This window comes from Aquarana catesbeiana, linkage group LG10 (assembly GCF_042186555.1).
Source record: "Aquarana catesbeiana isolate 2022-GZ linkage group LG10, ASM4218655v1, whole genome shotgun sequence".
NCBI classification, from domain to species: domain Eukaryota; kingdom Metazoa; phylum Chordata; class Amphibia; order Anura; family Ranidae; genus Aquarana; species Aquarana catesbeiana.
The window spans coordinates 229441857-229464200 of NC_133333.1; the positions used below are offsets into that span (position 1 = coordinate 229441857).

Consider the following 22344-nt stretch of genomic DNA (forward strand, 5'->3'; position numbering starts at 1 on the left):
GTTGCAGAACTCATCGTGCCTTCGCAGAGGGAGCAGAGGATGAAACATCTTCAGGAGGCCTTGAAGAAAGGATTGTGCAACGCATTTTCAGACCCTGGGAGGTTACAATTTCCTGGTGCTGGACAATGTGTTGTTGAGGCTTCGTTCGGTCAGAGGAAGAATGGTGGCTAGCTGACCGATGCCTTTAAAGAATTTTTCAGTCCTCGGCACCAAGTTTTGGTTCAAGCAACCATTGCTAGCGTCTTCATTACATGGTGCAGGAATATCTAGGGGCAAGAGCAGACCTGAAGACCTTTCCAAAAGAGCATTCACTGGGTTACTGGGTCTTGTTGTGGAATCTTATATTAGCCAATGTATTTCATATATATATATATATATATATATATATATATATATATATATATATATATTGATTTGCATATATTTTATTGATAATTATTATTATTATTATTATTCATATTATTATATAGTAGTGGTTTTATCAATATTATTATTCAATAAGTAAAGCAACAATTATTAATCTTTAATAATGTATACTGTGTTTTCCATAGATTTAGAAAGTCTTCATTTATAAGTGTTGAACTTTAAATGATCTCTGCTTTATGACAAGTACTTGTACACAGGTGTTCTCGAAAATGTATTAAGATAGTTTACTGGGTGAAAGTTCATTAGGATAGATTCAAGTAATATAGAATTGTCTCAAGTCTGAAATGCATATAAATCAGACAGATAAAGATATGAAAACAGGTGGTTTAGAAATAATTAAAGTTATGTACAGTACATTAAATTAAGTTTGACAAGGTCAAACAAAGGTCTGCTTGTGCCCTCATTAAAACTGTTAAAATACATACATATAGTGAGACACATAACACATCTGGTGGGGTTATTGAAAGTTCATTGTCTCAGTCGTAAATCTGCAAATCCTTGAAGCTAGTATCAAGATAAGGAGAGTTTGATAACACAGCTGGGTGCCAGACTGTCTCTATACAGGTGTTTTTAATTGGACAAAAACAGTTATAAATCACTTTAATGAACATATAGGAATTTGGGGAATAATTAAGTTTATCTGGTTGTAGAACAAGTGTCAGATTTATGGTTGGTTACTTTGACGTAGATCTTAGTGACCAATCATATGTAAGACAGATAGTTGAGATAAGACTTGTAAAAGGGTATATAAATGCAAGCTCTACAATTGTTAGACAGACAAGTCAGATAGGAGCTCATAAGGCTGAACTCTATGTATGCTGCCCTATTGCACGGGTCATAGAGGTCAGAACCAATGGGCAAGTATCTGTCCTAACTTGTCCCCTCGGGCAAGTCAGATAGGAGCTCATAAGGCTGAACTCTATGTATGCTGCCCTATTGCACGGGTCATAGAGGTCAGAACCAATGGGCAAGTATCTGTCCATAACTTGTCTCCTCGTACGAGTCAGAGAAGACTTCTTAACTTGTTCCAGAATGTGGTCTCAGGTGAATTTCCCTCAAGAACTTGGTCGAGCTGGAACCCAGAACTCTGTGAGGGGACCAGACCACCGGCAGATCGGCTGGTCCCTATCAGGTGAGAGGTTCCCAAGAATTGGCAGTAAAGACCCATTCTGGTTCAAGGTGAGAACAATTCACAATTGTTTAAATTTGGTTAGAGGATAAGAATATTTATATCTAATATGCATGCATTGTAAGAAACTGTATAAATTAGACCTGTATATTGTAATATTTTGAACATAAACCTGTATGTTATCAGCTGTTAATAAACCTGCATTGCTGAAGTTCTGCCTGGTTCGATACTTTACTATTCTACTTCAGTCTTGAGGACTGGCCAGAACTTCCTCAATATGCACTTGAGCTACTGGCCTGTCCTGCATCCAGCATGCTTTCTGAACACACATTCAGTGCTGCTGGAGGGTTTGTAATGGATCAAAGAGTGCCACAGACTCTGTTAATAGGCTCACATTCATAAAAATGAATCAGACTTGGATCAGCAGCTATCAAGCACCTGATGCTGATGTAACTGATTGAATTTGCTATGCATGTGGTATCCCTTGAAGACTGCCTATGCTGACTATCCTATTCCTCCTCAATCTTGATGATGCTAGCTTCCAACAATATTTTCGGTTTAGGGCACCACCACCACCTAATTTTTCTGCCCCGTTAAACAGGGGCATGTAATTACAATTTTTGATATAATATTTCATTGCATGGCCTATTCCTGTGCCCAACAAGAGTAACTGAGAGTGCTTACAGTAAATTGGTACCACCGACACCTAAGGCCCAATTTTCTGCAGAGTATATAGGGCAGGCCATATAATATATATACTGCTGTTCAGAGTATATAGTGCCTGGGGGCCTAGGGAACCCCCACACTACTTGTTGAAAAAATTGGGTGCGGGGTTCCCCTTAATATCCATACCAGACCTGAAGGGCCTGGTATAGATTTTGAGGGTGACATCCATGCCATTTTTTTGGGTATTTTTATCTATATTGCCAGGATCCGACAATACAGTACATTACATCCTCTAACAGTTTTAAATGCCTTTTTTCCTTTAGAAATGTAATTTTGCTGTGGCATTGTTATAAACATGGGAAAGGTGCGCTACTTTACAGGCATACAAAGGACACCCCCAGGCACGATACTTAAAAGGAATATTTAATTTTTTTTTTTTAAATCACTGCTCCCAAAAAAAACTACCGTTTTTAACCACTTACGGACCGCGCACACTGATATACGTCCTAACTTTGAAGAGGAATATCATTGTTATGACCCCGGTATCCTCTTCTTTGGCCGGCGGTCCACTTTCTTATAATAGTGGTCTCTGCGGCGGATTCGCCGTGAGATCACTTTTATCAGCGGCGCTCCGGTGCCCTCCGCCGCTTACCGGAGCCATCGGCAGCGGCGATCGGATCTTCTCCCTTGCTGGGTATGGAGACGAGTGGGGAAGATGGCCCCCACCCATCTCCATACCATTGCAGGGCGGAAGCGACGTCAAAACGTCACTTCCACCCATAGCACTTAAAAAGGGACATTTTTTTCTTTTTTTTATTGCATTTTAGTTTAAAATATGAGATCTGAGGTCTTTTTGACCCCAGATCTCATATTTAAGAGGTCCTGTCATGCCATTACACGAGCAGGAGCAATTTTGAAGCGTGACATGTTGGGTATCAATTTACTCGGCATAACATTATCTTTCACAATATAAAAAAATTGGGCTAACTTTACTGTTGTCTTATTTTTTTAATTAAAAAAAGTGTAATTATTCCCAAAATAAGTACGCTTGTAAGACCGCTGCGCAAATACGGTGTGACAGAAAGTATTGCAATGACCACCATTTTATTCTCTAGGGTGTTAGAAAAAAGTTGTATAATGTTTGGGGTTCTAAATAATTTTCTATAAAAAAAAACTGTTTTTAACTTGTAAACAACACATTTCAACAAGAGGCTTGGTCCTTAAAGCAGTTGTATAGTCAATTTTTTTAACTTTTACCTACAGGTAAGCCTATAATAAGGCTTACCTGTAGGTAAAAAAAATATCTCCTAAACCTGTACGGTTTAGGAGATATTCCCCTTGCTATGAGCTGCTGACTTCATGCGCACAGGGGATTCTCGGCTGAAGGCCCGGCAGATGCCGGACCTTGCCGGGAAAGAAATCTCCCACGCGCATACACGGGAGTGATGACATTGCAGCTCCAGCCACTCACAGCGCTGGAGCCACGATACCCGAAAGACACGCCGAGGCAACATGTCAACTACCTCGGCGTGGACCAGGTAAGATACCGATGCCTCGTTCTAAGGTAAGTATTTCATAATGAGCTAGTATGCGGTGCATACTAGCTCATTTTGCCTTTTGCCTTAAAGGTTATAAAAAAAAAGTGTCAGCGGGTATACAATCGCTTTAAGTGGTTAATACATTGCATTGATACATGTCACTTGGGGCAGGACCTGGGTCCCCAAATACTTTTTATGGCAATACCTTGCATATAAGCCTTTAAAATTAGCACTTTTGATTTCTCACGTTCGTGTCCCATAGACTTTAACGGTGTTCGAACAAATTTTTTGCCTGTTCACATGTTCTGCTGCAAACCGAACCGGGGGTGTTCGGATCATCCCTAGCTAGGAACAGTCCTTTGGTAAAGTTGCAATGTGGTGTGAACAAAACACGTCGGGCCTACATAGATGCATGATGTCCATACAGATGATTTTATATGTCTTTTACATTGTTCCACTCAAGACTTTTAAATACCACCCAGTGGCCTATGTTGTGTAGGACTTGTCTTCATCCCATGATATATCAAAGTACCATGGCTTCAATATTTATATGTGTTTTTTAGCATGCCTTGCATTTATGCTATTTTGTGTATGCATTTTTTGTCATTGAGTATGCTGTATATGATCTCGCAAGATACAGTAAAATGTTCTTTGCAATGACTGCTTTTTGTTATACATCTCTCATTCAAAGTCCCCAAAAAAACACCTTTTTTGTTGGATATTATGTAATAAACTCATGCAAGCAATACTGTGCTTTACAGTGCCATGCAACAGTATTCACCCCCCTTGGCATTTTACCTATTTTGTTACATTACAGCCTTTAGTTCATTTTTTAAAATCTGAATTATATGTGATGGATCAGAACACAATAGTCTAAGTTGGTAAAGTAAAATTAGAAAAATATATACATAAAACAAATTTTCAGAAATAAAAAACTGATAATTGGCATGTGCGTATGTAACATCCCCTTTGTTATGAAGCCCATAAAAAGCTCTGGTGCAGGCAATTACCTTCAGAAGTCACATAATTAGTGAAATGATGTCCACCTGTGTGCAATCTAAGTGTCACATGATCTGTCATTACATATACACACCTTTTTGAAAGGCCCCAGAGGCTGCGACACCTAAGCAGGAGGCACCACTAACCAAACACTGCCATGAAGACCAAGGAACTCTCCAAACAAGTAAGGGACAATGTTGTTGAGAAGTACAAGTCAGGGTTAGGTTATAAAAAAATATCCAAATCTTTGATGATCCCTAAGAGCACCATCCAATCATAACCAAATGGAAAGAACATGGCACAACAGCAAACCTGCCAAGAGACAGCCACACACCAAAACTCACGGACCGGACAAGGAGGGCATTAATCAGAGAGGCAGCACAGAGACCTAAGGTAACCCTGGAGGAGCTGCAGAGTTCCACAGCAGAGACTGGAGTATATGTACATAGTACGACAATAAACCATATGCCATAGAGTTGGGCTTTATGGCAGAGTGGCCAGAAGAAAGCCATTACTTTCAGCAAAAAACAAAATGGCATGTTTTGAGTTTGAGAAAAGGCATGTGGGAGACTCCCAAAATGTATGGAGGAAGGTGCTCTGGTCTGATGAGACTAAAATTTAACTTTTTGGCCATCAAAGAAAACATTATGTCTGGCACAAACCCAACACATCACATCACCGAAAGAACACCATCCCCACAGTGAAACATGGTGGTGGCAGCTTCATGTTGTGGAGATGTTTTTCAGCAGTTGGGACTTGGAAACTGGTCAGAGTTGAGAGAAATATGGATGGTGCTAAATAAAGGGATATTCTTGAGAAAAACCTGTACCACTCTATGTGTGATTTGAGGCTAGGACGGAGGTTCACCTTCCAGCAGGACAATGACCCCAAACACACTGCTAAAGCAACATTTGAGTGGTTCAAGGGGAAACATGTAAATGTGTTGGAATGGCCTATCAAAGCCCAGACCTCAATACAGTAGAAAATCTGTGGTCAGTAGGGATGAGCCGAACACCCCCCGGTTCGGTTCGCACCAGAACCCGCGAACGGACCGAAAGTTCGCACGAACGTTAGAACCCCATTGACGTCTATGGGACTCGAACGTTCGAAATCAAAAGTGCTCATTTTAAAGGCTAATTTGCATGGTATTGTCCTAAAAAGGGTTTGGGGACCCGGGTCCTACCCCAGGGGACATGTATCAATGCAAAAAAAACTTTTAAAAACGGCCGTTTTTTCGGGAGCAGTGATTTTAATGATGCTTAAAGTAAAAAAAAAAAAAGTGAAATATTCCTTTAAATATCGTACCTGGGGGGTGTCTATAGTATGCCTGTAAAGTGACGCGTGTTTCCCATGTTTAGAACAGTCCCTGCACCAAATGTCATTTTTAAAGGAAAAAATCTCATTTAAAACTGCTTGCGGGTTTAATGTCATGTCGGGTCATGGCAATATGGATGAAAATCAGTGAGACAAACGGCATGGGTACCCCCCAGTCCATTACCAGGCCCTTTGGGTCTTGTATGGATATTAAGGGGAACCCCGCACCCAAATTAAAATAAGGAAAGGTGTGGGGCCACCAGGCCCTGTATACTCTGAACAGCAGTATACAGGCGGTGCAAACAAGACAGGGACTGTAGGTTTGTTGTTAAGTAGAATCTGTTTGTAATTTTGAACATTTTTAACGTGTTTAGCTCCAGCCAAAAAATCTTTTCTAAGCTTTTTGGAAAACATAGGGAAGGGTTATCACCCCTGTGACATTTGTTTTGCTGTCTTTCCTCCTCTTCAGAAGATTTCACCTCACTTTTTTGTCCCAATGAAAAATGTTTTTTGAAAATTTGGGTTTTTTTGTGGAACAAGGATTGGAAAGCATCAGTGGAAAGGAGAAATTGTTTTCCCATATTAACTCTTACAGGAAAGAATTTCCCTTCCTAGGGGTAGATTTCATCTCACTTCCTGTTGTCTCCTTCCGTTTGCAAGTAGGAGTCGTTTGTAAGTTAGATGTTTGAAAGTAGGGTCCTGCCCTATATACTCAGCAGAAATTTGGGCCTTAGGTGTTGCTGTGGCCACAACACTGTAAGCCCTCACAGGGCCCTGCTGTGAAATATTAGATCAAGAATTGTAATTACATGCCCCTGTTGAACAGGAGCTGAAAAATTAGGCCTTAGGCACTGGTGCTGGTGCCACAACACTGCAACCCCTCACAGACACTCTAGTTGGAACGCAGGAACGAGCCCTGCTGCAAAGTATTGCTTCAAAAATTGTAATTACACGCCCCTGTTAGACAGGGGCAGAAAAATTGGGCCTTAGGCACTGGTGCTGGTGCCACAACACTGCAACCCCTCACAGACACTCTAGTTGGAACGCAGGAACGAGCCCTGCTGCAAAGTATTGCATCAAAAATTGTAATTACACGCCCCTGTTAGACAGGGGCAGAAAAATTGGGCCTTAGGCACTGGTGCTGGTGCCACAACACTGCAACCCCTCACAGACACTCTAGTTGGAACGCAGGAACGAGCCCTGCTGCAAAGTATTGCATCAAAAATTGTAATTACACGCCCCTGTTGGACAGGGGCAGAAAAATTGGGCCTTAGGCACTGGTGCTGGTGCCACAACACTGCAACCCCTCACAGACACTCTAGTTGGAATGCAGGAACGAGCCCTGCTGCAAAGTATTACATCAAAAATTGTAATTACACGCCCCTGTTAAACAGGGGCTGAAAAATTGTGCCTTAGGCACTGGTGGTGGCGCCCAGAACCAAAAATGTTCTTACAAGCTATCAGCGTGATGATTGAGGAGGAAGAGGATAATTACTCAGGGATAGTCACTCAGCATCAGCATAGGCAGTCTTTGAAGGGATCTGAGATTTCAAAAAAAATTATTCGGTTACATCAGCATCAGGTGCTTGGTAGCTGGTGGTGATCCAAGACTCATTCATTTTTATGAAGGTCAGCCGATCGACCGAGTCGGTGGACAGACGCACCCTGTGATCGGTTACCACGCCTCCAGCAGCACTGAATGTGCGTTCCGAAAGAACGCTGGATGCAGGACAGGCCAGTAGCTCAATTGCATACTGTGCAAGCTCTGGCCAGTGATCCATCCTCAAGACCCAGTAACCCAGAGGATTTTCGGTGGGAAAGGTGTCCAAGTCTGATCTTGCCCCTAGGTATTCCTGCACCATGTAAAACAGACGCTGGCGATGGTTGCTGGAACCGATCATACCTTGGGGCTGCGGACCAAAAAATTGTCTGAACGCATCGGTCAGACGGCCACCTTCTCCACCGCTCCTTCTTTGACTGACCGAAGCCTCAGCAACACGTTGTCCAGAAACAGGAGTTTGTAACCTCCCAGTCTCTGGGAACGCGTTGCACAGACCTTTCTGCAAGGCCTCCCGAAGATGTTTCATCCTCTGCTCCCTCTGCGATGGCAAGATAAGGTCCGCAACCTTACCCTTGTAACGTGGATCAAGGAGGGTTGCCAGCCAGTATTGGTCCTTCTCCTTGATACCACGAATACGAGGATCCTTACGCAGGCTTTGCAGGATCAGGGAGGCCATGCAGCGTAGGTTTGCTGAGGCATTCGGTCCGGAGTCCTCTGGGTCACTAAGAACGACATGGTCCGCAGCCACCTCCTCCCAGCCACGTACAAGTCCATGTGTTTCTTGGGACTGATCCCTTAAAGACTGCTGCTGATGCTGAGTGCCAGGCTCCACCTCCATACTGACACAATCTTCCTCCTCCTCCTCTTCCTCCTCGTCCTCTTCCTGTGTGATCGGCGGGCACGCAGGAACACTGTCTGGATAAAGGGGGCCTTGAGAGCTAAGGAAGTCCTCCTCTTCCTGCCTCTGTTCTGCCTCAAGTGCCCTGTCCATTATTCCACGCAGCGTGTGCTCCAACAGGTGGACAAGGGGGACAGTGTCACTGATGCATGCACTGTCACTGCTCACCATCCTCGTGGCCTCCTCGAATGGTGACAGGACAGTGCATGCATCCCTGATCATGGCCCACTGGCGTGGGGAAAAAAAACCAAGCTCCCCTGACCCTGTCCTGGTGCCATAGTCGCACAGGTACTCATTGATGGCCCTCTGCTGCGTGTGCAGCCGCTGCAGCATGGCCAACGTTGAGTTCCACCTGGTGGGCATGTCACAGATTAGGCGGTTCTTGGGCAGGTTAAACTCCTTTTGGAGGCCCGTCAGCCGAGCACTGGCATTATATGACCGGCGGAAATGCACACAGACTTTCCTGGCCTGCCTCAGGACATCCTGTAAGCCCGGGTACCTGCCCAAGAACCGCTGCACCACCAAGTTAAGGACGTGAGCCAAACAGGGCACATGGGTCATTTGTCCCTGTCGGAGGGCAGAGAGGAGGTTGGTGCCATTGTCGCAAACCACCATTCCTGCCTTAAGTTGGCGTGGCGTCAACCACCTCTGAACCTGCCCCTGCAGAGCTGACAAAACCTCTGCCCCAGTGTGGCTCCTGTCCCCCAAGCACACCAGCTCAAGCACCGCATGGCATCTTTTGGCCTGCGTACTTGCGTAGCCCCTTGAACGCCTACGGAGCACCGCTGGTTCCGAGGAAGAGGCCATGGAGGAAGAAGAAGAGGAGGGGGTGGAGGAGAGAGGTGTGTCACAATCAGCATTTTGGAGGCGTGGTGGCGGAACAACCTCCAACACTACTGCACCTTGTCCTGCATCCTTCCCAGCTGCCAGCAGAGTCACCCAATGCGCCGTGAAACTTAGGTAACGTCCCTGTCCATGCCTGCTGGACCATGAGTCAGCGGTAATATGCACCTTACCGCTGACCGCCCTGTCCAGCGAGGCATGGACATTGCCTTCCACATGCCGGTAGAGAGCCGGAATCGCCTTCCGTGAGAAAAAGTGGCGTTTGGGTACCTGCCACTGAGGAACCGCACATTCCACAAACTCACGGAAGGGGGCAGAGTCTACCAACTGAAAAGGCAGCAGTTGAAGTGCTAGCAATTTCGCCAAGCTAGCATTCAACCGCTGGGCATGTGGATGGCTGGGAGCAAACTTCTTTCGGCGGTGCAGCAGCTGGGGCAGGGAAATTTGCCTGGTACAATCTGACGTCGGTGTACCAAAAGCAGATTGCCCACAAGTACTTGGCTGTGACACACCTAATTCTACACCTTCATTCCTCTCACTGCAGGTCTCAGAGAGGACTGAAGGTCTAGTGGGGTTGGAAATCTCAGCTGATGAGGAGCAAGGAGAGATCCTCTTTGTTCTTTGGTGTGGGTCTTTTAGATACGCTTGCCAACGAACTGCATGGCAGGTCAACATATGTCTGGTCAAGCATGTGGTACCCAAGCGGGAGATGTTTTGGCCACGCGAGATACGCTTGAGACATATGTTGCAAATAGCAGCGGTGCGATCTGATGCACTCGTCTCAAAAAAGGCCCACACCAAAGAACTTTTTGAATAACGCGCAGAGACTGCAGCGCCCTGCACATGTGGAGCTTTGGGGTGTGATGCAGTCAATGTGCTGCCCTTAGGCTGGCCCCTGGAGGGCATCCTGCCTCGTTGGTGATGTGCCGCCGCCTCCTCCTCCTCCTCCTCCTCCTCCTCCTCCTCCTCTCTCCTATCAGGCACCCACGTTGAGTCAGTGACCTCATCATCCCCTCCCTCCTCATCACTGGAGCAAACCTGGCAGTATGCTGTAGCAGGGGGAGCATGACTGCCAGATTGCTGTCCTTCTTGGGCACCCCCTCTGTACGTGCTCATGTTACTGCCTTCATCGAGCTCAGTATCGTCATCAGAGCCTTCCAAACGCTGGGCATCCTCCTGGAGCATGTACCCAACACTGTGGTCAAACAGTTCGAGGGAATCCTCATGAGGACATGGTGGAGCTAGGGAAGGAGTCACTGATGACATTGAGCTGAGGGAAGAGGCCGCTGCTTTGCCAGACAAAGCACCCTGGGCATGGGTGAGAGAGGATGAGGAGGATGAGGGCGGCTTGGTCATCCACTCGACCAAGTCTTCCGCATGTTGCGGCTCAACACGGCCAGCTGCCGAAAAAAAGGCCAAGCGTGTCCCATGGCCACGTGCTGATGAGGATGCACCGTCTCCACGACCAGCACTAGACACAGAGCCTGCTTGCCCTCTCTTATTGGCTTGTGACTGTCTGCCTCTCCTTCTTGGCCTTCCAGACATACTAATGGCCTGTAGCTGCACTAAGCTGGGATAGAACACCTGTAATTTTCTTCAAGTAGCTTTATATACTGTAACCAGACAAGCCTGCCTGTCAGTAGGAAGATAACAGGAACGGATCTAGCTGAACACTGTGAGCAGGACGCACTGTACTAAATGTAAATAGTCTAGCTGCCTGACCGTGGTACTAATAGGATCAAATAGAACACCTGTAATTTTCTTCAGGTAGCTTTATATACTGTAACCAGACAAGCCTGCCTGTCAGTAGGAAGATAACAGGAACGGATCTAGCTGTACACTGTGAGCAGGACGCACTGTACTAAATGTAAATAGTCTAGCTGCCTGACCGTGGTACTAATAGGATCAAATAGAACACCTGTAATTTTCTTCAGGTAGCTTTATATACTGTAACCAGACAAGCCTGCCTGTCAGTAGGAAGATAACAGGAACGGATCTAGCTGAACACTGTGAGCAGGACGCACTGTACTAAATGTAAATAGTCTAGCTGCCTGACCGTGGTACTAATAGGATCAAATAGAACACCTGTAATTTTCTTCAGGTAGCTTTATATACTGTAACCAGACAAGCCTGCCTGTCAGTAGGAAGATAACAGGAACGGATCTAGCTGAACACTGTGAGCAGGACGCACTGTACTAAATGTAAATAGTCTAGCTGCCTGACCGTGGTACTAATAGGATCAAATAGAACACCTGTAATTTTCTTCAGGTAGCTTTATATACTGTAACCAGACAAGCCTGCCTGTCAGTAGGAAGATAACAGGAACGGATCTAGCTGTACACTGTGAGCAGGACGCACTGTACTAAATGTAAATAGTCTAGCTGCCTGACCGTGGTACTAATAGGATCAAATAGAACACCTGTAATTTTCTTCAGGTAGCTTTATATACTGTAACCAGACAAGCCTGCCTGTCAGTAGGAAGATAACAGGAACGGATCTAGCTGAACACTGTGAGCAGGACGCACTGTACTAAATGTAAATAGTCTAGCTGCCTGACCGTGGTACTAATAGGATCAAATAGAACACCTGTAATTTTCTTCAGGTAGCTTTATATACTGTAACCAGACAAGCCTGCCTGTCAGTAGGAATTTAACAGGAACGGATCTAGCTGAACACTGTGAGCAGGACGCACTGCACTAAATGTAAATAGTCTAGAAGATAACAAGAACGGATCTAGCTGAACACTGTGAGCAGGACGCACTGCACTAAATGTAAATAGTCTAGAAGATAACAGGAACGGATCTAGCTGAACACTGTGAGCAGGACGCACTGCACTAAATGTAAATAGCAGGAACGGATCTAGCTGAACACTGTGAGCAGGACGCACTGCATTAAATGTAAATAGTCTAGATAGAAGATAACAGGAACGGATCTAGCTAAACTGAATACAGTGTATATATATATATGCAACACCTGGGATGCATATATATACACAATACACTGTAAGTGCAGCTAACTGACTGACTGTTCTGCCTAATCTATCTAACTCAAATCAAATGACACTGTCTCTCTCTCTCTCTATCTCTCAGCACACCGGAACACACACTACACAGGGCCGCCGTGCAGGCGGCCTTATATAGTGTGGGGTGTGTACTAAATCCCCTGAGCCATAATTGGCCAAAGCCACCCTGGCTTTGGCCAATTACAGCTCTCTCTACTGACGGCGCTGTGATTGGCCAAGCATGCGGGTCATAGTGCATGCTTGGCCAATCATCAGCCAGCAATGCACTGCGATGCCGCAGTGAATTATGGGCCGTGACGCGCCACACGAATTTAGCGCGAACGGCCCATAACGTTCGCAATTCGGCGAACGATCGAACAGCCGTTGTTCGAGTCGAACATGGGTTCGACTCGAACACGAAGCTCATCCCTAGTGGTCAGTCTTAAAGATTGCTGTTCACACGCAAACCATCCAACTTGAAAGTGCTGGAGCAGTTTTGCAAGGAGGAATGGGCCAAAATCCCAGTGGTAAGATGTGGCAAGCTCAGAGACTTATCCAAAGCGACTTGGAGCTGTGATAGCCGCAAAAGGTGGCTCTACAAAGTATTGACTTTAGGGGGTGAATAGTTATGCACATTGACTTTTTCTGTTATTTTGTCCTATTTGTTGCTTGCTTCACAATAAAAAAAATCTTCAAAGTTGTGGGCATGTTCTGTAAATTAAATGATGCAAATCCTCAAACAATCCATGTTAATTCCAGGTTGTGAGGCAACAAAACACGAAAAATGCCAAGGGGGTGAATACTTTTGCAAGCACTGTATATCCTATGTGCTTACTCTATATAGTGATTGGCCTCATTCAAAGTCCCCCTAACCAAAATTCTCTTTCTTTCTGTCCATATTTGTGATGGAGGCCAATTACTGATGGTGCCACGAACCACATAATTTTTCTTTTTCAATATGGAGGGAACAGCATCTCACACAACCTTCTGCCTCTTCATAGAGGCTCATGCCAGTTTTACTGCTTACAGAAATGCTAGCCCACCTGGCTGCCATCAGCCCATCTGGCTGCTTTCTCTTCCCAGTCCTCCCAACTGACACACATGGAGACTCCCCAGGGCAAGGTTGGATGAAGGCTTGGCACACTACTGTCTATAAGAGAGCACTGCTACAGCTGGAAGTCTCTCCCCTTGTCTGTCCCTGCACTGTGTTGATCTACTCGCTGTCTCTCCTTGCTCTCACTGCCTTTCTGGCTAGGGTCCCTCCAACTGCCTCCTGTAGTGGGATCCTTCCAGGTTTGCCTACTGAACTCTACCCTGAGGTAAAGCCCCTCCTGGCTGGGTTTCCTCAAGGGCTACCGACAGACTCTCTTCAACACTGCTTCTCCATCTGCCACCCAACTCCTTTGCTGACATAGGTCATTTGTTCCCTGCCAGGCCCCCAACCTGGGGATTGGTAAGGATCCCTAAATATTCAAGGCAAACTCTCCTAGCTTTCGTCCACTATCTTCCAGAATGTTCTCCAACATTCTAGAAACAGGGTGGGGGCATCAGAGAGCTGCTAGGATGAGTCATCCAGTCTTGGCCTCTAATAACCCTAACCCAGATCCAGTGACTCAGGTTTATCCCTGGGCTAGACTATAGTTTGCCTACTCTCCATTCTAGTAGCACACACTGGAGGGTGCTACACTAGGATTTATAAATTAAATTACATTGCAGTCAATAGGAGGTCATATTTTATGTTTAAATTAGGTCCTCTGGAGGGCTGCTGGACAAGCTATTGTCACTGAAATGACATGTTTGTGTTTGCTTGTTGTTACTTGAACTAGTAAGTCAATGGGGGCGGTTTACTAAAGGTAAATAGACTGTTGATTTTGAAAATGAAGTTGCGCTTTGCAATGGCATTTTCCCCAGAGCTTAGTGAGTGAGGTGATTTTTCACTTTGCAAAGAATACCCAATCAAACACAAGACAATTTAAAAAAATAAAAATTGTACTTGCATGTGATTGAATGATAGAAGTCAGTAGACCTTCACTTTATTCGCTAAGTGCAGGGTAAAATTCCCTTGCAAAGTACAACTTCCCTTGCAATGTCTATTTGTCTTTGGGAAATTAACTCCAAAAATGTGATAATAGCACCCTAAAAAACAGAGGCCCCCGTCTCTCAGAAGTTCGGCCCCCTCCTCCTTCCTCCGCCACCGGACCAATTAGAAAGCACAGGTCGCTTTGTGCGTGCGCAGTAGGCACCTGGCTGTGAAGTCGAAAAGCTTCACTGCCGGAGTTCCCTTACCTTGAATGGCGGCGGCTGCACCCGACACCACAAGATCCCTTAACCTCCCTGACGGTATTCCCGAGTGTGGCTCGGGGTTAAATTTCAGTACCATTAGCCGTAACCCCGAGCCACACTCGGGATTACATCTCAGGATCCTGGTGCAGGTTACTTACCTTGTCCCCAGGATCCTGCGATGTCCCCCCCGCGATGTCTGCGGTCTCCGTCCTCTGCCTGAAGCCTCTCTGTGCCAGGCTCTGTTCCCTGTGAGTGTCGCGACGCACGGGGGCAGAGCCTGGCGGCAAATTAAAAAAATTTAAAAATCATAACACATACAGTACTGTAATCTTGCAGATTACAGTACTACATGAAATCATTTCACTTCCCTTTTGTCCCCAGTGCTCTGGCCCATGCCCTGCATGCAGTTTTATATTACATACACTGTTCTTTCTGCCTGGAAACTTGAGATTGTCCATAGCAACCAAAAAGTGTCCTTTACGTCAAAAGTGGCTTTAGACCAGCTAGAAAACAGCGATATTAAATTAGAACACTTGCAGAATTGAGCGACAGTGAATCGTGGGGAAATTTATTTTATTATTATTATATTATTATTTTTTTTTAATTACCGTATTTATCGGCGTATAACACGCACTTTTTTCCCTTAAAATCAGGGGAAAATCGTGGGTGCGTGTTATATGCCGATCTCCGCTGATTGTGAGCGGAGCGATCGCGCCAAGATACACATAGCCGAGTGTACTTGGATCTTCTCGGCTCCACTCACAATCACGCCCAGTCCCGCCATTGGACCTGTGTTATGTCCATCATAGGGTGGGACTGGGCATGACTGTGAGCGGAGCCGAGAAGAGCCGAGTACACTCGGCTATGTGTATCTCGGCTCCGCCCAGTCCCTGCAATCTAGGCGGCGCTCACTCTGCTCTGCCGAGTCCCTGCGATCTCCATGGTGCCATATTTAAATCTTAACAAGGCTGCAATGGACACTAGGAAGGCTGCACTAACAAGGCTGCCCTGGGGCAAGGCTGCACTGACAAGGCTGCACTGGGGCAAGGCTGCAATGGACACTGGGGAAGGCTGCACTAACAAGGCTGCACTGACATGGCTGCAAGGCTGCACTGGGGCAAGGCTGCACTGACAAGGCTTCAATGACACTGACAAGGCTGCAGATGGACACTGATAAGGCTGCAGATGGACACTGATAACGCTGCATTGATGGGCATTTAAATGTAAGATTTTTTTCTTTAAAATTCCCTCCTAAACTTGGGATGCGTGTTATACGCCGATGAATACGGTATTTATATTTATTATATTATAATTTATGATTTTGTGCTTCAAACTTCATCATACCCGGTATATCTATTAGACTCTTGGTGGACAGATCCAAGTGTGTTATTGCTAAGAATTACAGACCTACAATATAAAAACGCCAAATTTCTATGCAAAATAATTGTACCGCTTTGAGATGCAAAAATCTGAAATAATCATACCGCCAGGGAGGTTAACAGATAAGTGTCCATATATTAAAAGTTAGCAGCTGCAGTATTTGTAGCTGCTGACTTTTTTTTTTTACGTGGGGAGGCTGGACCTCCTCTTTAAGTTCATTCTCACAACTGATTATTCTCTGTGATTGTATTTCAATACATTTTACCTTCGACTAAATACATTTCTAATTTTTGCATTCTGCCTAATAGTACTTTCTTGTGCATGGCATGGCAGCATACTGATGGGTCAAACCTTACAGGGCTACAAGACTGACTACTCCATCAATAAAAAAAAACTCTACCTAGCACCAGAATCCTTTTTTTTTTCTTATTTATCCCCACAGTAATAGGATGCAGCTACTGTCCCTAGCAAGAAATTACTAAATAAATAAATTTTTTTTACCATTTTTACCATTACCTGACTGCTTCCTTTGGTCCATTTCAGGCAAGGTCTCTGAAACTCTCTTCCATGAATTCCTCATATCACAGGTGCTAAAGATGTCCCCCATGAGGAACCCTATTCTGGTGGTTGTGGGGGTATTGTGTAATAAGCAGGTAACAAGTAATGTGGTGTTCTATTAATGAAGCTCAGGATACGTGTTCAGGACCGTCTTTAATATGGATTGGATCCTGGGCAAACATTTTCTTTGCCCCCCCCCCCCAGCAATTTTGATCTTCACCCCAACATCTCAGTTCCCCTTATCACCCATTACATTGCAGCCATTTCTACATCATAGTGCCCCTCTACAAATCACAGTGCCCCATTCATGGTAATGGGGCACATTAGAGTGCCCCATTACACATCACAGCACCCCCCAATTACATTGCAGCCATTTTCACATCACAATGTATACTAGTGCATTATGACTTAAACCTGTAGTGTTTTAATTTGTAAATTACTTTACTACCACTTTAGGCCTGGTTCACCTGTATGTGAGTTGGCGGCCCAGATTTGCACAGGCACAGCAACCCATTCATTTCAATGGGTTGCCATGCCTATGTTACATGCAGAAAAAAGGTGCATACAGCATTTTAACCCCTTCAATACTGGGCACTTTTACCCCCTTTCTGCCCAGGCCAAATTTTCGGGTTTCAGCGCAGCAAGTTTGCTGGTTCAGGAACTGCAGGTAAGTCACATGGTGCAAAAGCAGAATAGATTTCAAGACCACTTGATTTTTAAAATGCTGCATGCACCTTTTTTTCTGCAGGAAACGCAGGCATGGCAGCCCATTCAAATGAATGGGCTGCTGTGCCTGGGCAAACTCACATCCATGTAAACCAGGCCTAAAATAAGCCCATCAATCAGTAAAATACAGTACTTATATGTGATAGAGTTTTGCGAGCTACCCAAAAACCAAAAGTAATTATACATGTACTAGAAACACAGAGTATGTGTGAAAGGTATTCAAAAGACCAGCTGCTAGCACTGATCACATCCCATATGCATGTGCACAAAAATAAATATATAAGAGTGCAGCTCTGAATCACGAAATATAAACAAACAAATATCAAAAATCATTGAATCAAACAACATATAAAGTGCATAATAAAATGTCCATACAATAAAGTGCAAAAATAGTCCATAATAAAACAGTAACTTTCCACAAATGTATGTTGTTTGATGAACAACTAAATGCAATTGTAAAAACCTATATGTAAAACTTCCAGACCAACAACGAATCACCTCACTCGTGCTCCCCCCAATGGCTATAGGCTCACCTCTGGGATTGCGACCCCCATTTTAGCAGGGTCAAAAATGCCTGTGAGCCACCCCAGGACTCAGTGAGTTATCCAACACAGCTGGCCCCTAAACTTCTCCCAAGATCTCCTCCTCAGTATGTCAGCAGCAGAGTCTATGCAGAGAGAAAGACTCCAATAGCGCTTGAATCGTTTAAAACACTTTAACATGCTTTTATTAAAACATACAGGGTTCTCACAATATGCGAGTGCTTCCAGCGCACCACACTAATAAGAGCATATACATATAAAGAAAGGTTCCCCTAAATGGACTTTACCGGCACTTATAAAGGGTTGTAGACAGTAGAGGAGTACAACAGCGTATAAAGAGTAAAAAAAGGTTTTTTATTTATTTGAAAGTATCATATGTTAAAAACATTATGGACATTACATTCAATGAAACATATTACATATTAGACATGTTTGTGGTTGGTTACCAATTGGTAAAATTCTTTATATGGACTCTTTTCACACCCAACGCGTTTCAGGATAAATAGTGTTTCAGTCCTTCTTCAGGGGTATAACAGAAAAGAGAGATTCATCTGGTATGTTTTGTTGATTTTTTAAAAAAAGACAGGAAAAAGCTCAAAAATAGAATAGCATTGGGCATTTAGTGTTGATAAGGTTGCTGTTCTTTAGATACCATGGTTCTCACTAGATAGTATTGCTTAACAGGGATTCCCATTTAAGGGGTGTGTTGTCTCACCTACCCCCGTCCTTTCCGGATGCGTGCAGGCCAGAGCAGTATACTGAGGCAAAGAGAGGAAACCCTCTATTAGCACAGGTTTTCAGTAAGTCAGCCACGCATCCCAGCATCCAGCATGTACAATGCGTTGTACATGCTGGATGCTGGGATGCGTGGCTGGCTTACTGAAAACCTGTGCTAATAGAGGGTTTCCTCTCTTTGCCTCAGTATACCGCTCTGGCCTGCACGCATCTTGGATCGTCCCTTATCCAAGAAATTACAGGGCACAATTGCATCTTAACCCCATCATTAACCATACTGAGCCTGGGGATTGAGCAGTTCCCCCCCCTAACGAGGAAAGTGGTCATTCATATACTCTTTGCCACACGTATCAGCCTAACGAAAGAATGATGCTCTAAGACATCCCCAAAAATTGAGGAGGTAATCGCCAGACTGAATACACAATACACAATGGAAAAGTTGTTTACATATAAAGAAGGGAGAGCCTTCGGATTTCATTAATTTTGGGATATCTGGAGAAATTCTCCAAAAGCCACCTCACATTTATGATGTACGATTTATTCATCCAAAGAATGATGATAACTGATGTAAACGTGTAAAGTGTTCACCCTCCAGTGGTAGTACTGATTGATGCTTTTGTAGAGGCGACAGTATATATGAGCTGAGAATTGCTAGAAAATGTGTATAGCTCTACACCCTAAGCATGAGTTTATATGTTTGCTTATCAACAAATACCACTAAGCACAAGCAGCATTGATGTGACCGAGCACGAGAGCCCTTCTCCAGGGGTCGGGGTGGACCTCATACTAATGTATGACCAAAAGCCTGCTCACAGTGTGAACCCAGATGGGGTGACAGGTTGTAGCTCAAAGCAAAACCATTATTTATTGCATAATAAGAGGCCGGCATATGATAAGCTACGTTTCAACATTGAAATCCCCTCTTGTGTTAATACTTTGTATAACTAATATTTTGTACGAAATGCAACTTATAATGTAATGTACACTGTGAAAATCAATAAAAAACTATGGTTAAAAAAAAAAAAAAAAAGAAAGAAATGCAACACCATCCTGAAGGAGTCCAAGACAATTTTTCTCTGAGCACAGAACAATCTCTTAGACCTTAAAGCGGAGTTTCATCCAAAAATGGCAACTTCCGCTTTTTGGAATCCTCCCCCCCTCCGGTGTCACATTTGGCACCTTTCAGGGGGAGGGGGGAGCAGATACCTGTCTAATACAGGTATTTTGCTGCCACTTCCGGGCATAGATAGCCGAGCCACCCGCGGGTATCTACGCCACTTCCAGCGCCTTCCCCGTCCCCCCTTCTGTCTTCTGGGAGAGACACAGGTCCCAGAAGACAGCAGGGACCAGTGGGATTGCACAGCCTGAGTTGCGCATGCGCAGTAGGGAACCAGGAACTGAAGCCGCAAGGCTCATGTGAATGAGTATCGGCTACATAGTAACACTACCCATTCATCAAAAAAGTGTAAAAGTGTAATAAAAACAAGTTTTTGACAAATCTTTTATTAAAAAATAGTGTCCCTCAATGTAAATCCATCATCATTTACGCCACCCCCCGCACCGCCGACCCCAAAAAACAATTGTTTTTTTTAAATGCTCTGCCTCCTGGGATGGCCTCCCGACAAATGCCTGCTCTGCACTTTGAGATTTCTTATATAGGTAAGGGGTGGGCCCACCTGTCTACGTCACCCAGGGGCCCATTGTGACATCACAGGCCCAGCATTAGGGATGGGCCGAACACCCCCCGGCTCGGTCCGCATCCAGAACATGCGAACGGACCAAAAGCTTGCGCGAACATTCGAACACCGTTAAAGTCCATGGGACTCGAGCTTGAGAAATCAAAAGTGCGACTTTTAAAGGCTAATATGCAAGATATTGTCCTAAAAAGGGTTTGGGGACCCCGATGCTGCCCCAGGGGACATGTATCAATGGAAAAAAAAGTTTTAAAAACTGACGTTTTTTCAGGAGCAGTGATTTTAATGATGCTTAAAGTGAAAAAAATAAAAGTGAAATATTCCTTTAAATATCATACCTGGGGGTGTCAGTAGTATGCCTGTAAAGTGGCGCGTGTTTCCCGTGCTTAGAACAGTCCCTGCACAAAATGACATTTCTAAACGAATAAAAAAGTCATTTAAAACTGCTTGAGGCTTTAATGCAATGTCAGGTCCCGGCAATAGGGATGAAAATCAGTAAGACAAATGGCATGGGTACCCCCCTGAGCCTATTAGCAGGCCCTTTGGGTCTTGTATGGATATTAAGGGGAACCCTGCACCCAAATTAAAAAAAGAGAAGGCGTTGGGCCCCCAGGCCCTATATATGCTGAACAGCAGTATACAGGCGGTGCAAACAAGACAGGGACTGTAGGTTTGTTCTTATGTAGAATCTGTTTGTAATTTGGAACAGGTGCATTTTTTAAGTGTAGCTCCAGCTAAAAAATCTATTTTAAAGCTTTTTCAAAAACATAGGGAAGGGTTATCACTTCTGTAACATTTGTTTTGCGGTCTGTGCCCCTGTTCAGAAGATTTCACCTCACTTTCTGTCCCAATGACAATTGGATTTTGAAAATTTGGGGTTTTTAAAGGAAACAAGGATTGGTTATAAATCAGTGGAGGAGACACCTTTTTCCCATATTAACTTTTACAGGAGAGAATTTCCCTTCCTAGGGGTATATACTATACGGCCTGCCCTATACACTCTGCGGAAAATTGGGCCTTAGGTGTTGGTGGTACCAGAACACTGTAAGCCCTCACAGTTACTCTTGGTGGGTGCTGGAGCAGGCCCTGCTGTGAAATATTATATCAAGAATTGTAATTACACGCCCCTGTTAAACAGGGGCAGAAAAATTGGGCTTTGGGCAGTGGTGGTGGTGCCACAACACTTCAACCCCTTACAGATACTCTTGTTGAGTGTAGAAACCAGCCCTGCTGCAAAATATTACAGCAAAAATTGTAATTACACGCCCCTGTTAAACAGGGGCAGAAAAATTGGGCCTTAGCCACTGGTGGTGGTGCCTAGAACCAAAAATGTTCTTAGAAGCTATCAACATGAACATTGAGGAGGAATAGGATAGTCACTCAGCATTACAGGATAGTCACTCAGCATCAGCATAGGCAGTCTTGAAGGGATCTCACATTCATAAAAAAATTAATCGGTTATATCAGCATCAGGTGCTTGGTAGCTGGTGATCCAAGACTGATTCATTTTTATGAAGGTGAGCCGATCAACCGAGTCGGTGGACAGGGACACTCTGTGATCGGTTACAAAGCCTCCAGCAGCACTGAATGTGCTTTCCGAAAGAACGCTGGATTTAGGACAGGCCAGTAGCTCAATTGCATACTGTGCAAGCTCTGGCCATTGATCCAACCTCAAGACCCAGTAACCCAGTGGATTTTCGGTTGGAAAGGTCTCCAAATCTGATCTTGCCCCTAGGTATTCCTGCACCATGTACAACAGATGCGGGCGATGGTTGCTGGAACCGATCCGACCTTGGGGCTGTGGACTAAAAAACTGTCTGAACATATCGGTCAGATGGCCACCCTCTCCACCGCTCTTTCTGTGACTGACCGAAGCCTCAGCAACACGTTGTCCATGAGTACCAGGAAATTGTAACTTCCCAGGCTCTGGAAATGCATTGCAAAAACCTTTCTGCAAGGCCTCCCGAAGATGTTTCATGCTCTGCTCCCTCTGCGATGGCTGGATAAGTTCCGCCACCTTACCCTTGTAACATGGATCAAGAAGGTTTGGC

The 22344-nt window shown here is 44.7% G+C and overlaps 1 protein-coding gene across 1 annotated transcript in view; it reads right to left on the minus strand.

Moving 5' to 3' along the window:
• The window catches only part of LOC141111256 (indolethylamine N-methyltransferase-like), a 93735-nt gene that overhangs the window by 17671 nt on the left and 53720 nt on the right, over positions 1-22344 (minus strand). The gene's annotated exons all lie outside the window — the stretch shown is intronic.